General features: G+C 43.8%; 1 protein-coding gene across 1 annotated transcript in view; it reads right to left on the reverse strand.

Moving 5' to 3' along the window:
- Window positions 1-7280, reverse strand: part of haus3 (HAUS augmin-like complex, subunit 3) — a 29239-nt gene extending 21959 nt beyond the window's left edge. Inside the window, exon 1 of the mRNA XM_023972200.2 lies at window positions 7177-7280. The gene's annotated coding sequence lies outside the window, so the exon portion shown is untranslated. The remainder of the gene's footprint in view (window positions 1-7176) is intronic.
- Window positions 7281-16135: the final 8855 nt, after the last annotated feature.

Genomic DNA, 16135 nt, shown 5'->3' on the forward strand with positions numbered 1-16135 from the left:
AAAAGTTCCTCACAGTATTTGAAAAACCTTTCCAACACTCGCCCCCTCGATAATCGACGTCACTGATAAAAAGTCTGTGGACATGTTACGTGTATTTGTTTCTATTTTAATGATTGGCAATTTCATCTCCATACTATAGCATAGCTGTCCCCTTCATACTTTCCTTGTCAATTCATTATCTTTTAGCCTAATTTCAGAAAGCCTAAGTTAGGTTTTTAAATAAGTTTTAAGCAAAGGATAAATATTTGCTCTTGTATCTGACATGATTGACGGGTGCTGAGAGAGAGATGATCCTTTCCATAGGCCTATATGTCTATTCAGAAAGTTTCCTAAAGTAGCATGTCTGGACTCCATCCCTCTTTAATAAGAAGGAAATGCTCCGGTCATGATTTAATCTTGTAAAAGGCCTGTTTTCAGTAGTTTCGGCTACCTTATGTCTCTCATTACGCCGTCCTCTCTTTGAAGAACATATGTCAATGCCACGGCCATCGAAGGACCGCAGCAGCAGGGTTCGTGACGTTATCCGAGTAAACCCATCGGACTTTGCTTGAATGGTTTTATCCGTCGAAATAGGACCTGTATTATAACAAATTATATGCAGAAAAGCCAACAGACAAAGTAGGCATACATTATCTTTATTTTGATTCCATTAATGTTGTCAACACAAAAAATGCGACGTATCCTCTCCAGCCTGGCATTTCTTAATTTGTTGATTCATATTTAAGTAATAACATGAATAATAATAATAATGCAATGCCATGATATTAACGAAGTGTAATGGCTTGCTTCAAATTGGTTTTTATTAAGAAGCATATGCCCCCCAACCCCCACAGAGTAAAACGGAGTCTCTTCCCCTCCCTACAGGTTACATGTTACCAACCCCTCAGCCTGAACAATCAGCATCCTCACAAGCTCCATCCCTACCTGATGTGAGCCGGCCTTCCATGCGCTATCGACCTCCTGTGCACTCTGAACCTCTCATGAACTCTCAACCTACTGTGCAATTTCACCAACAACCACAATACTACCAAGAGCCACAAGTCTATTCCAACTAATACCAGCCTCCTCCACCCAGAGATTTATCCTACCCCGTCCTATGCAAGTCCTACACCAAGACAGCCTCGTTACCCAGCGCACGAACCTCGAAACGTCCCCACCTCTCAAAGCCAGAACGTCCTGAACCCAGAGAGACCTCAGGTGAACCCCTCAGTGTGCTGCCCTTCAGCAGTATGGTAGACCCCAACCAGCTTAACCAGTTTCACAAGCCTTCGACGTGCCTACTGCTCACTAACGGTCCGACCAATGGCTAGTCCCAGTAGTGCCAATTCACACCCCACAAGTGGCTCCAGAGAGACCCAGGTATTCATCCCGGATAGAGGAACCTTCCTTCCCCAACTTCATTCACGAAGATCCTGAAGAGTTTGCAACGTTAAGAATGGCCCTCACAAACCTACTGCCAGAGGAGGAAACGGAGAAGTACAAGTAGCACATCCTCTTGGATCACCTGCACTTGGTCTCTGCCTGCCACATGGCCCTGGCTTATGCTAATGACCCCCAGCCATACTCCTCAGCACTGGACCAGAAATATAGCCAACCCCACCATCTAGTCCTGAGAGAGATAGCAATCATTCAGAATCTGCCCAGGTGATTCAAGCAAGAGCTTTCAGTAGCTTTGCCCTTCGAATCCGCTCACTGGTGGGGATGCTCCAGTCATTCCAGCACGGAGAGGGATCTGCTGAGCTGGCCTGCTCCTCCCATGTTTAGCAACTCCTCAGTAAGTTATCAGCAGAACAAGTTGCCAGTTATGCCCATCATGCCCACAGAACCAGGCCAGGTGTCCAGTACAATCTGAGGTACTTCTCCTTGTGGCTGCAATATGAAGCAGTGTCAGGCAGTCGCTGCCCAGGTTGGTGAGCTCCACCAAGTACCATCTTGGACACAAAGGAAAGGTCGCCAGACATTCTCCAAACCCTCATCTAATACAGCTACAGTCCTGCATGGTTCCAATTCTACCTCCAAATCCTCACCCACCAGATAATCTTCCATACACCCACATATGTCTTCAGAGTGTAACTTGAAGAAACCCTGCACCAAGTGTCACAGAAAGCATCTTGCATGATGTCCACAACAGAAAACCAGACTCTAGAGTCTTCTATGTCAACCCACAAAGCCATTCCCCCAAAGTACTCTTGAAGGTTGTTAAAGTCATCCTGAGTAACAAAGATCAACATCTTGAGACTTATGCCATTCTTGATGATGGCTCAGAACGCATACTGCTACTGTCAGCTGCTACCAAGCACTTAGGGCTCAATGGAGCAGCTGAAGACCTAGTGCTTTGGACAATCCTACAAGAGACAGAGACACTAGCAGGAGCCACAGTCCACTTGCAACAAGAAATTCACCAGCCAGGGTGCATTCACCTCCAACAAGATGGGCCTTGTAGAACAAAGCTACCCAGTAGATATAATGCAGAGACGCCACCATCACCTCAAAGGCCTCCCTTTACGTGCCTTCTCCAGAGTTCAACCTCCTCCTCATTGGATCTGATAACCCCCCCCCCATCTCATCACTTCCATTGAGCATGTTCACTTAGGTCCACCAGGAGCACCAGCAGCCTTAAAGAGTAGACTTGGATGGACACTCCAAGGCCCTACCCATCTCCTAGACCAGTCCACTCTGCAGCAGTGCCTGCTCACAACATTTCTTACTCCCAAATCTAACTTACTCTACAACACAGAGCAACTATGGCAAGTTGATGTGCTCCCTTTCCAGGATGAGAAGTTAATCACTTGATCCAAGCAAGATACAGAAGCCATGTCCTTACTAGACTCCATTAATGGGATTGAACACTACTCAACACCTCTCCTTCACACTAATATGGCACCCAAAATCCATGCCACCAAGGTAGCAGTCATACCTATCCTCCGACGTACAGAGAGGCAATTAGAGTGCAAACCTGAGTTGGCTACCATCTACAACCAAAAGGTAATGAAGTTGGTCAATGCTGGCTACATTGCCATCTCAACACAGATCAAGTAGATGGACCCCAACAAAGAAGTCTGGTAAATTCCGCATCATGATGTTCAATTACTCCTTCCTGTACCAAGGAGAATCCCAGAATGAACATCTCCTCCCTGGACCCACCCTGGGACCATCCTTGCGCAATGTGCTCCTCTGATTCCGCCAGAACAGCGTCGCCATCAGTGGAGACATCGAGTCCATGTTTCACCAGGTACGACTGCCTCCCAAAGACCGCTCTCTCCTGAGATTCCTGTGGAGGGGAATGAGAAAGGAAAACCCCCAGATGTATATGAGTGGCAAGTCTTACCCTTTGGCACTACCTGCAGTCCATGTTGTGCCACATATGCATTGCAGAAACGTGCTGGACAACGGAGAGAACAGAGACATCCATAACTCAGCACTGCACTCATATGTCTACAAAGCCTTCCCACCATCCAGGAGTCCAAACAACTACTGGTCAGAATGCGACAACTGCTAGCTTCAAGGGGCTCTGAAATACAGCAGTGGGCCAGCAACCGTTCATCTGGAGTTGACCAGCTACCTCCTGAAGCGCGATCTGAAAGCGCTAAACTCTGGTTGTCATGACCGAACAAAACCAAGACAGGGTACCCTGGGCCTGAGTTGGCACTGTCCATCGGATAGATTGGGCTACAAGCACTGACCAGTTGAGTACAAGAGCCTTACCCTGATAATTGTGTTGTGAAATCCTGCACGGAGCCTTCACCGTGCTGCCACTTTAAGAGCACACCAGCTGTCAGGTAGGAGGAAGTAAATATGCTGCAAGCCGGAAGTTCACAGCAAACACCATAGCCCTCTAGTGCATTACACTGGAGCTGACTTTCTGTTCAGTGCAGATGGGATCTGTAAATGCACTGGTTTTGACATTTGTGTTAAAGGGGGTGTGGGTTTGAGTATATTGCTTGTTATTATATTTTTTGGAACTGTGTGGATTGATTTATTTGTATTGGCCAATGAGACTTTGGGGACATTTTTAAAGTCCTTTTTTGTTTTGAACTACACACTCACACATTAATGTACCTAACTCCCTTTTCACTCTATGTAAGGAATACAGATATTTGCAAATCTAATAACTGGGTTTGTTATTGTCTGTTGCCTCTATGAAATTGCCTCTGAGTTGATCTATTTATTATTAGTGTATGGGGCATTATTGGTTGGGATACCCCTGTGCTGTGACTTGTGGTTATATGGTGTGTCTTATCACGAACTAAAATCTTTACCCTCCTCTAACAATACCGCTACAAATGTGTACAAAGTCTTGGAAAGTCAGTACGACCCGCTGCGTTTCATATCAACCTTCACCGCCCAAGGTAAAGTCCTGCTACAGCGACTGTGGATGAATAAAAGAGTGGGATGACCCAATCCCCCACAGAGAGCACTATCCATCAGGCCTGGACTGAGTGGGAATGTGTTTTCCCCGACTCAAGATCCAGATGCTATAGCCCCAGTGTATATCCCATAGAGTCACTTTCCAAAGAGTTGCATGTGTTCTATGATTCTTCAGAGCATGCTTATGGGTCAGTGGCATTTCTCAGGATAGAAACCCAGCAGGCACAAGTACATGTCTCCTACTGCCATGGCTCACTCAAGAGTAGCTCCTAAACATCCTCTCTCCATTCCCCACCTTGAACCGTGCGCTGCCCTTACAGGTGACCAGCTGGCCAAGCTGTTACAGACCGAGATCACGTTACCTATGGACAGGACAGTTCTGTGGTCAGACTCCACTAGTGTTGACTTGGTTGCACTCAGAATTCAGTCGATACAAAGTCTTTGTTGTTGCCGACCCTGTAACTGAAATCCTGGACCACACGTCACCCAGGACTGGAGGTATGTTGACACACAGAACACCACAGCAGATGACATCACCTGAGGAAAGAGTCTGGCTAAATTGTTTGCTCTTCACATGTGGAATCATGGCCCTCCCTTCACCTACCCCCCCCCCCCCCCCCATAGCGCCACAGGAGAAACTATCAGAGTTGAGGAAACCACATACCCAAGCCCCCCAGGAAGCTGTGCTTCCTCTGCCAGATGCAAGTCACTTGCGTACCTGGAAGGAACTGATTGAAGCCACTTACCGGTCCATCAACCAAACTGACTCTCAAAACCCTGGTTCTCCAGCTACTGACCATTTAATGTGAGATCCTGCTTCTCCAGCACTCCCAGAGAACTTCCACCCAGAAGACCTCCATTCGCTGTTAAGTAGTAAGTAAAGTGGCCCCCTTGAAAAGCCACCTCCAAAACCTCTCTCCTGAATTGGACAGGTCTACAGGTCTCCTTTGAGTTGGGGGCAGGCGCCGGAGAGCTGAGACTCTTAAACCAGACTTGGTGCACCCAGTAGTGCTGGATCCGAATAACCCAATCGCTTGGCTCCTCATCAATCACTATGATGACAAGCTTCTCCATCCTGGTGCCGATACGGTGTTTGCTAACATCCGCCACCATTTCTGGGTTCTGAAGGGACGTCAAACACCATCATTCCTGCCTCAAGTGCAGGGAATGGAAAGCCGAGCCCCATGTCCCCAAAATGTCGGACCTACATTCTTCCCATCTCCTCCTACACCAGCCATGAAGGATGAAGATGGAAATGGCTATTCTTAGAGGGAAATATTTTTCCATATTTCGGGCAGCTGCGGTCGAATTGCCACTAACCTGAGACTATCACCAACCACCATCCCCTGTCAAAACCCCCTCCAGCAGAGGCTGGACTCCAGCTCTTTCACCACCTTTAAATACCCACACCTGTCAATAATCAGTGTGGCAGACCTTACCATTTCAGTTTGTGTTTTGTTACAAGATGTCACGATCGTCGTGAGGATAATGAGTGGACCAACGCGCAGCGTGTGAAAAATACATATTTTATTTGAGACGAGTGAAACACGAAATGAACACTATTAACAAAACAAAACAACAAACGACCATGAAGCTACAAACGTAAGTGCAATAACAAAAGCTACAAACGTTCTACATAGACAATTACCCACAAACACATAATGCCTATGGCTGCCTTAAATATGGCTCCCAATCAGAGACAAATGAAAGACAGCTGTCTCTGATTGAGAACCACTCAGGCAACCATAGACATACCTAGACACATTCACTATACACAACCCCATACACTAAACCCAACACCCCCTTTTCCATATAACCACCCAAGACGAGACAAAACACAAACATTCCCCATGTCACACCCTGACCTAACTAAAATAATAAAGAAAACAAAGAATACTAAGGCCAGGGCGTGACACAAGACACCTTCGTGTATTTTGGATGCATTTATGACAAAGTTTGTTCTTATTTCTTAAGTTTATACTATAATTTGAGAACATTCACTGTATTGTTTGATCAATCATTTCCTTTACTCATGTTCGCCTGTGTTTGTTCACCAACTTTAATGTTATTGAGATTCATGAGCATTTCATCTGTATTTGGTTTGTAGAAAATCACGACCATGTATGCTTTTGTTTCTTAGTTAACCATCCCATCATCTTCAACAATTCAACTGAAATTAAACTTTTTGACCAGACAGCGTCAGATGGGCTACACATACAGACGCGCCGTTTCACTAACTCTGATTCTTTTTCCGATGAGATACATTCAGCCTTGCGAATTGAAGGAAAATGATGGAACACAGAGACGAAAGACAAAATGTAAAAAAAAAATCCTTGTTCAATTTCTTTGGGGAAGCCTGGCTTCCCTTGGCATCCATGAATGCATGCCCACAGCAGTTCTACATTCTCCATCAGAAGCCCAGGCTTTTGGAATAGCTGGAAAAGCTCTAATTTCTGGACTACAGCATTGTAAGATTGTGCCCTCCATGGCACTTGGTTGGTAGGTTACACTATATTTAGATACTTCAAACACTGCCTGAGACACCTTTTGACACTTGTCTCTGCACTCAAATGCTGAAACACTATTAGATGGTGTTCTTTGTTCGAATGTACTGTATATGCATGAAATGTACATTATTGAAAACATGTCTCACACTTAAGTCATATTTAGTAGAATAATGAATGGATCGATAAGATTTTGGCACTGTCAACTTTTAGAAGGTTAGTAGGAAAGTTAATCATGTAAACCACCTAAATATACTCAGTCAGGTGAGTGGATGGTAGACTTCAAACTAGCAATAGGGGTTACCTTGAATGAATGAATCTTGATCTGTAGAGTTGACTGTAGCAATCCTTTGTATCTTGTTTGGAGTTCCTTGTGTTTTCTTACCTTTGTTTGATTGTGGTAAGAACCATGAGCTCTCCCACCATCCACGCACACACCATATGTTCAAACACCTGTGTTTATCACAGTTGGTTGGTGGCACCTTAATTGGGGAGAACGGGCTTGTGGTAATGACTGGAGCGGAGTCAGTGGAATGGTATCAAATACATCAAACACATGGTTTCCAGGTGTTTGCCATTCCATTTGCTCTGTTCCGGCCAGTATTATGAGCTGTTCTCCCCTCAGCAGCCTCCACTGGTGTTTATAGATCCCCTGATGTGTGTTTACCGCCACCATTTATCTGCACCTAGTGGTCTGGAGTGTAATTGGCCAAATATTACCATAATATAAGATAAACCCAAATTGACTCCAACACTCACATTCACTGAACATTTAGTATTTGAAACTCAAACATTCATTTCCCAACTGCTTTTTCTAGAATCCTACAGGGTCTTTATCATTCTCCATACCTTATATTCCTATGCACGCCCACCATGGTATTTGGTAGATGGTATTTGAAAACTAATAACTAACTCTGGTTCATATTGCAGAGTACATTGTACAACTGTTAAGATCGTATTGCAAGGTATCCTATATGTGTAGGCTATGCCATATGTATTGGCTAATATGCATATGCAGCTTTCGTTTTTAAACCTCCATTTTAGCATACGACACAGTTATCAACATGCTTTTATTTGGGTTCTATGCAAAGTATATAATTGAATGTTTCTTTAAGCCTGCAGCTAGTTACTTGAAATTAGACAATCATGCCAAAACATGATTACATTTTTTTAATTCTCTGACAGAGATAGCTAGCTAATAAAACACAACTTGACATTGAAACAGTAGCTGGCTAGGCTAGTCAAACTAACATTGGCCTCACTTTCAATAAATTGGCTAAATGGCTAACGGAGTCCCTCTTCGTACGATCAAGGCAATTCGTATTGCATGCTGCATATTTTAAGTGCACTCGGTCCCATATCGGTTTTCGAGTCACTATTATTTGAGTCACAAGCAAGTTCTAAGTCTCAAGTCGAGTCCCAAGTAGAATGGGTCGAGTCTCCAGTAGAATGGGTCGAGTCTCCAGTAGAATGGGTCGAGTCTCCAGTAGAATGGGTCGAGTCTCCAGTAGAAAGGGTCGAGTCTCCAGTCACGTCCAAGTCTTGCATTCTAAGAGCAAGTTAAGTCAGGCCACAAGTTAAGTCAAGTATAAAAAATCGATACAGGCAATGACTTGTTAAACTACAAATCTTTGTCTATTTATTGAGGCTACCAGATATACCTTTTCATTATTTTGTCTACAACACATTTTGGTTATGTAATAAATTTTAACAAATTCCAAATGCAAGTTTCATAAGTCGGCCTAAATGATACATTTCAAGCAATTTTGACTTACCAAAAGACTAGCAGTCCTATGCTAGTATTGTTGCTTTATGCCCCATTGCTGGTGAGTTTGCAAAGTAAAATGTTCATATTCTTGATCAACATTTCAAAAAAATTTGGGAGCTGCATATTCATTTATGGCAATCCTCATTTTCAGTTTGCGCTGAACCCGATCCAAAAGCTGTACAGCAAATCAACTGTTTAAGAATAGATAAGGCATGTGGTAATGAGGTATCAGGGTTGGAGATAAACAAAAGGAGGTCGTCAGCATATAGCGAGACTTTCTGATCTAAGCATCATTAGCATCATTAGTGCGCAGTGCGACGGCGAGGGGCTCGATTACCAAAAAAAACAACCCTGTCTGGATCCACAGTGCAAGGGAACATAGTCAGAGGACAAGTTATTAGTCCGTACTGAAGCTATGGGAGAGAAATAAATCCTCTTTATCCAAGCAATGAATTTGGGACCAAAGCCAAATCTATAAAGGGCAGCTGTTAGGTAGTCCCACTCAATGCGGTCAAAAGCATTTTCCGCATCGAGCGCGACCACCACATCTGGGTCCCCCGACGCTGGGGAGTACAGTATATTCATAAGGCGTCTAATATTGAAAAACAAATGCCTATTTCTCACAAAGCCAGTCTGGTCAGAGTGTATTACTTGGTGCAGCGAGCCTTCCATACGGATGGCTAAAAGCTTGGCTAGGATTTTGTAGTCGCAGTTTAAAAGTGAGATTGGGTGATAAGATCCACATTCCAGGGGGTCTTTGTTTTTCTTTAATAGTAATGAAATTGAAGCCTGATAAAGACTAGGCAGTAGCTTTGAGGTATTAAGGTACTCTGCAAATAATCAAGACAGGAATGGGCAAAGCAGACCGGAAAACGTTTTCATTGCAGATACTGCAGTTGCAATCTCCATGTGTAAATTCTTCTTCTAAACCGTCATGGGAGTCTGTATCAATTGAAGGCATATTCAGACGAATCAATCAACAAAGGGTCTTGAGGAGATTCAGAGGTGTATAGCGCAGAGTAAAATTGTTTGAATTGATCATTGATCTCTGTATGTATAACTGTGGTAGCACCAGACAGGGTCCTTATTTGTGGGATTAAACGTGAGGCCTCAGATTTACAGATCTGATGTGCAAGTAGTTTACTGGCATTGTCGCCTTGCTCATACACTCTGTATCGACCTCATAAGAGTAATTGTTCAGCTTGTCTGGTAGAGTGCTCGTCAAATTCAGATCGGAGTAGCTGGCATTCTTTATATAGATCAGAGGAAGGATTTGTGGCATACTTCTCATCCAATGTAGCTATGGCTTCGCTCAGGTCTCGAAGCCGCTGAGAGCGAGCTTTGTTTTTATTGGTTGTATAAGAAATAATTTGGCAACGTAGGTATGCTTTGAAGGACTCCAATATGGAAGAGCAGGACATACCTGCAGTTGAATTTATTTCTAGGAATAAGGTGATTTCAGAAGAAATGAAATTGACAAACTCCTTATCTGAGAGTAAAATGGAGTTAAGACGCCATTGATAACACAGAGGAGGTTTCTGGGGAAACTCTAGTTCAAGCACTAATGGTGAATGGTCAGAAATAACAATACTCTCAAAAGTACAGGCAGACGTTTTTTTTGTCCCAAAAAAAGTAATCAATGCGGGAGTATGTTTGATGAACATGAGAAAAGAAAGGAATACTGTCTAGGGAACGGCAGGCCTCACACATAGCATATTTCTGAAGAAAAGATTGAATAAGTAGGGCACATTTAGATGGGCCTGTAGTTCTTTGTGAGGACTTGTCAAGAACTGGGGATATTGTACCGTTGAAACCCCCCCCCCAAAATCAACGAATGGGAATCTACATTGGGTATAGCAGATAAAAAGGTAGAAGTGAAACATGTGTTATCCCAATTGGGGGCATAAACACTAGCCAAAACAAGAGGGGTAGAAAAGTTTAACAGTTACTATGACGTACTGTCCCTTAGGATCAGCAATAGCCTCAGAAGCTACAAAGGGAGAGGATTTATCAACCAAAATGGCAGCACCTTTTGATTTACTATGAAAGTCTGAGTGACACAGTTGACCAACCCAGTCCCTGCGAATCTTAAAGTGCACACCAGTCCTCAAGAAAGCCTCTTGCTAAATTTGCATTCAAACCCTTTAAAATATGTCAGCAGCCTCTTGTTAGTCCATTTGATGTTCCATGAAATGTACTTGATGGTATTATTTCGGCCACCCTGAGCACTCCCGTTATACAACCCTGTCATTAGAGCATAGAGTGGAAAAGCAATGAATAGCCAAAAACCCCAGGATAACATGCCTCAGAGTAATAATGTACGGTGTAAGATACTTGGGAAATGTACAGGAAAAAAACTAAAAAGACAGAATGACAACATTAGAACTGAACAATTCGAACTCCTTCCTCCCCCCACCCCAGACAAAACCTCCCCAAACGAGGTACAAACATGTTTTCTTCACACAGTATGTGTGTGAGAGTGCGGTGTTAAACCCAAACCCACAGTCCCGCCATTTAAAGTAGCGTTCTGCGTTAGTGAATCAAGCAAAAAAACAGAAAAAAATGTAAAAGTGAATCCCATGTGCAAACCAAATTTGAAAAGCACCAGATGTATAAAATTATATTCCCAGTCTTATAACAGGTATTGAGAGAGAAAATAAATAAAATGTACTAAGGCTCTCAGCCAAAAACCTCTCATTTGAAGTAAGCAAATCTTGGTGAAACAACCCCAGAAAAAAAATATATAGTTGGACGATGTGACAATGTACAGCCAAGACCACAAAACTACGTCTGTGCAACATTGAACGTTTGATGGGTATAAATTATGTTCAAAGCATTCAACATTGAAATAAAGACCCCCAAAAACATGTAGCCTCAGAACATTTACTGTTTACTGGGTCGAGACAAACGGATGTGGTAAACAAATAACCAAAAGTCAATGAGACAATATGTAAACATACTGAATAGGTCATTGAGACAGCATAGAAACAAAGGAATTACGTAAAACTGAAAAATAAAAATGACTGAATGCTTTTAAGGCAAGCACACTAGATGATCAAAACATTCGATCACATCAAATAAGCGTGAATAGTAGCTCACCTGGGTTCGCCAACTCCCGAACTTTACAGAAATAGTACAGTTATAACTAAACATAGTTATACCACAGGTGGGATACTACTTACGTACTATCCACAGTTAGCAAGCAACAGTTGCTGATCTATGAGCAAGTTCAAGACTTCTTGATGTGGAGTTGAATAGTCTCCTCCGGAGAATCAAAGGTGTAGTCTTTTCCATCATGAGAAAGCCATAGATGGGCCGAGAATCGCATTCTGTACTTCACAGCTGGATGGTCCCGTGGTAGTAGTTTGGTCTGCCCGAAAGCTGCGCGCTTCCTCGACACAGTGGGGGAGTAGTCCTGGTAAATAGAGAAACTCTGTCCTTGGCATATTAAGATGGCGCCGAAGAGGATGGCTGACGTTTTACATGCTCCTGACCAATTGTGATATTTTGTTAGTTATTTTGCATTGTTTGTAACTTATTTTTTAACTTATTTTGCATCTAATGTTTTTATTTGTATTTATTTATTTCACCTTTATTTATTGAGAACAGGTTCTCAGTTACAACTGCGACCTGGCCAAGATAAAGCAAAGCAGTTCGACACATACAACAACACAGAGTTACACATGGAATAAACAAACATACAGTCAATAATACAGTAGAAAAAGTATATTTACAGTGTGTGCAAATGAGGTAAGATAATGTTGCTGTCTCTTATGACCAAAAAGAACTTCTGGACATCAGAACACTGATTACTCACCACGAACTGGAATAAGCTTTTTCCTTTAACGAGTCCAACGAGAAGGATATACTGCTCTCCCGGAAACAGGCCCAAATCCCCGTCATTCACATGAAGAAAAGACAAAGGAAAAGAGGACGGAGATCGAGCTGCCTTCTGAGAATCCGTAGGCTAGCGAGTAAACTCCCACTGCCATCCGTTCTACTTGCTAACATGCTGTCATTGGAAAATCTAATTTATGACCTACGATTACGATTATCCTACCAACGGGGCATTAAGAACTGTAATATCTTATGTTTCACTGAGTCGTGGCTGAACGACGACACGGATAATATAGAGCTGGTGGGATTTTCCATGCACCGGCAGAACAGAGATGCTACGTCTGGTAAGACGAGGGGTGGGGGTGTGTGTCTTTGTGTCAATAACAGCTGGTGCGTGATGTCTAATATTAAAGAAGTCTCAAGGTATTGCTTGCTTGAGGTAGAGTACCTTATGATAAGCGGTAAACCACACAATTTACCAAGAGAGTTCTCAACTATATTATTCGTAGCCGTCTATTTACCACCACTGGCACTAAGACCGCACTCAATCAAATCTATAAGGCCATAAGCAAACAAGAAAATGCTCACCCAGAAGCGGCGCTCCTAGTGGCCGGCGACTTTAATGCAGGCAAACTTAAATCCGTTTTACCAAATTTTTACCAGCATGTCACATGTGCAACCAGAAGAAAAAAAACTCTAGACCACCTTTACTCTACACACAGAGATGCATACAAAGCTCTCCCCCGCCCTCCATTTGGCAAATCTGACCATAATTCTATCCTCCTGATTCCTGCTTACAAGCAAAAACTAAAGCAGGAAGTACCTGTGACTCGCTCAATACGGAAGTGGTCAGACGACGCAGATGCTACGCTACAGGACTGTTTTGCAAGCACAGACTGGAATATGTTCCGGGATTCATCCAATGGCACTGAGGAGTATACCACCTCAGTCATCGGCTTCATCAATAAGTGCCTCGACAACGTCGTCCCCACAGTGACCGTACGTACATATCCCAACCAGAAGCCATGGATTACAGGCAATATCCGCATCGAGCTAAAGGCTAGAGCTGCCGCTTTCAAGGAGCGGGACACTAATCTGGACACTTATAAGAAATCCCGCTATGCCCTCAGACGAACCATCAAACAAGCAAAGTGTCAATACAGAATTAAGATTGAATCCTACTACACCGGCTCTGACGCTCGTCGGATGTGGTAGGGCTTAAACTATTACGGACTACAAAGGGAAACCCAGACGCGAGCTGCCCAGTGACGTGAACCTACCAGACGAGCTAAATGCCTTTTATGCTCGCTTCGAGGCAAGTAAAACTGAATCATGCACGATAGCACCAGCTGTTCTGGATGACTGTGTGATAACGCTATCCGATGTGAGCAAAACCTTTAAACAGGTCAACATTCACAAAGCCGCGGGGCCAGATGGATTACCAGGACGTGTACTGATCACCGACAACGATGAGACAGCCTATAGGGAGGAGGTCAGAGAACTGGCAGTGTGGTGCCAGGACAACCTCTCCCTCAATGTGAGCAAGACAAAGGAGCTGATCGTGGACTACAGAAAAAGGCGGGCTGAACAGGCCGTCATTAACATCAACGGGGCTGTAGTGGAGCAGGTCGAGAGTTTCAAGTTCCTTGGTGTCCACATCACCAATGAACTATCATGTTCCAAACACACCAAGACAGTTGTGAAGAGGGCACGACAAAACCTTTCCCCCCTCAGGAGGCTGAAGAGATTTGGCATGGATGCCCAGATCCTCAAAAAGTTCTACAGCTGCACCATCGAGAGCATCCTGACCGGTTGCATCACCGCCTGGTATGGCAACTGCTCGGCATCTGACCGTAAGGCGCTACAGAAAGTAGTGCGTATGGCCCAGTACATCACTGGGGCCAAGCTTCCTGCCATCCAGGACATATATAATAGGCGGTGTTAGAGGAAAGCCCAAAAAATTGTCAGAGACTCCAGTCATCCAAGTAATAGACTGTTTTCTCTGCTACTGCACGGCAAGCGGTACCGGAGCGCCAAGTCTAGGACCAAAAGGCTCCTTAACAGCTTCTACTCCCAAGCCACAAGACTGCTGAACAATTAATCAAATGGCCACCGGACTATTTAATATTTACATTGACCCCTCCCCCCATTTGTTTTGTACACTGCTGCAACTCGCTGATTATTAACTATGCATAGTCACTTCACCCCTACCTACATGTACAAATGACCTCAACTAACCTGTACCCTCGCACACTGACTTGGTACCGGTACCCCCTGTATATAACCTTGTTTTTGTTATGTTATTGTGTTGCTTTTTATTATTTTTAACTTTAGTTTATTTGGTAAATATTTTCTTAACTCTTCTTGAACTGCACTGTTGGTTAAGGGCTTGTAAGTAAGCATTTCACGGTAAGGTCTACACTTGTTATATTCGGCGCATGTGACAAATAGTTTGATTTGATAGCTCAGAGTGGTATTGCAGGCTCGTCTGAGAATCTCCATCTTCTCATGGAAAAAGTGCACTCGAAAAATGATGTCACAAGGCCTCTCACCGTCCCGGAGCTTTGGGCGCAGTGACCGGTGGGCACGATCAATCAGGGGTTTCTCATCCATGGCGAGAACATCCTTCAGCAGCCTGGAGATGAAATCTGTGGTGCGAGGCATTTCCGCTGACTCTGGGACCGATACCAGTCTCATGTTCTTCAAAATTCTTCAAAGTTCACACAGCTCTCCTGTACCTTTTTCAGATCTGCAGCCAGGCGTTTCACGTCAGCCTCCAGGGAGGTAGTCAGGTTGGAGACACTGGTAGCAGAGGTCTCCAGTGCTGCAATCATCATGGTGTGCAACTCTGTTGTTTTGAGTGACAGCTGGCACCGTCTCATTTCGCAGGATAGTTAAAATTGCTTTTAAAGTATCAGAAACCTCTTGTATTCGGACCTCAATCGTAGCAACTATCTACGTTTTCCTTTCAACTATCTCAGAGCGTGGTAGCTTGATGGCCTCGAGAATTTTCATTTCAGCGCCACCAGGCAAAGCCGCACCCCTGGTTAAAGTGCGAGTCTCTAGGCCCTCAGACTCAGGAGGTTATAAAAATGTGTCTTGTAGGCCGGGTTTTCTCAAAGTCGTGTTTTTGGCCTTATGTTTCGTCGACATGCAGACAGTTGAAAGCACAGTAGTCTTGGGTATTACAGAAAGGGATCACCAAAGTAATATTTGAAAATAAATATGGTTTTGCTGTAAAATTCACATAAACTTTAAGAATAATGCGGGAGCAAATGGAAAACATGTCAGTCGCACATTGCGCCGGTTTTCAAACTTTTTGACCCTTGACCCCCATCAAGGAGTGGTTCAAAGCTTGCGACCCCTGCAGCATACACATGCACACCGGGCGAACACGCATGCACAATCCCCTCACAAATGTAGCCTGTCATTACAGCCATAAACGGTGATGCATTTTCAAAACATAAGATACAGAAATAAACCGCTTTTTACACATGCATTTTAAAGTCAGTCATTCATGTTAGCAGTAATTAAAAACTAGGGATATCACGTCACATCGTTACTTCTCTGGAGTCAAGAGCAAGCAGGATCATATGGCCTACCTGTATGCTGCAGAGGTTGCAGGATTGGATGGAAAGCATGATCTATCTGTAGGCTT

The sequence above is a fragment of the Salvelinus sp. IW2-2015 genome, linkage group LG3 (assembly GCF_002910315.2).
Source record: "Salvelinus sp. IW2-2015 linkage group LG3, ASM291031v2, whole genome shotgun sequence".
NCBI lineage: Eukaryota > Metazoa > Chordata > Actinopteri > Salmoniformes > Salmonidae > Salvelinus > Salvelinus sp. IW2-2015.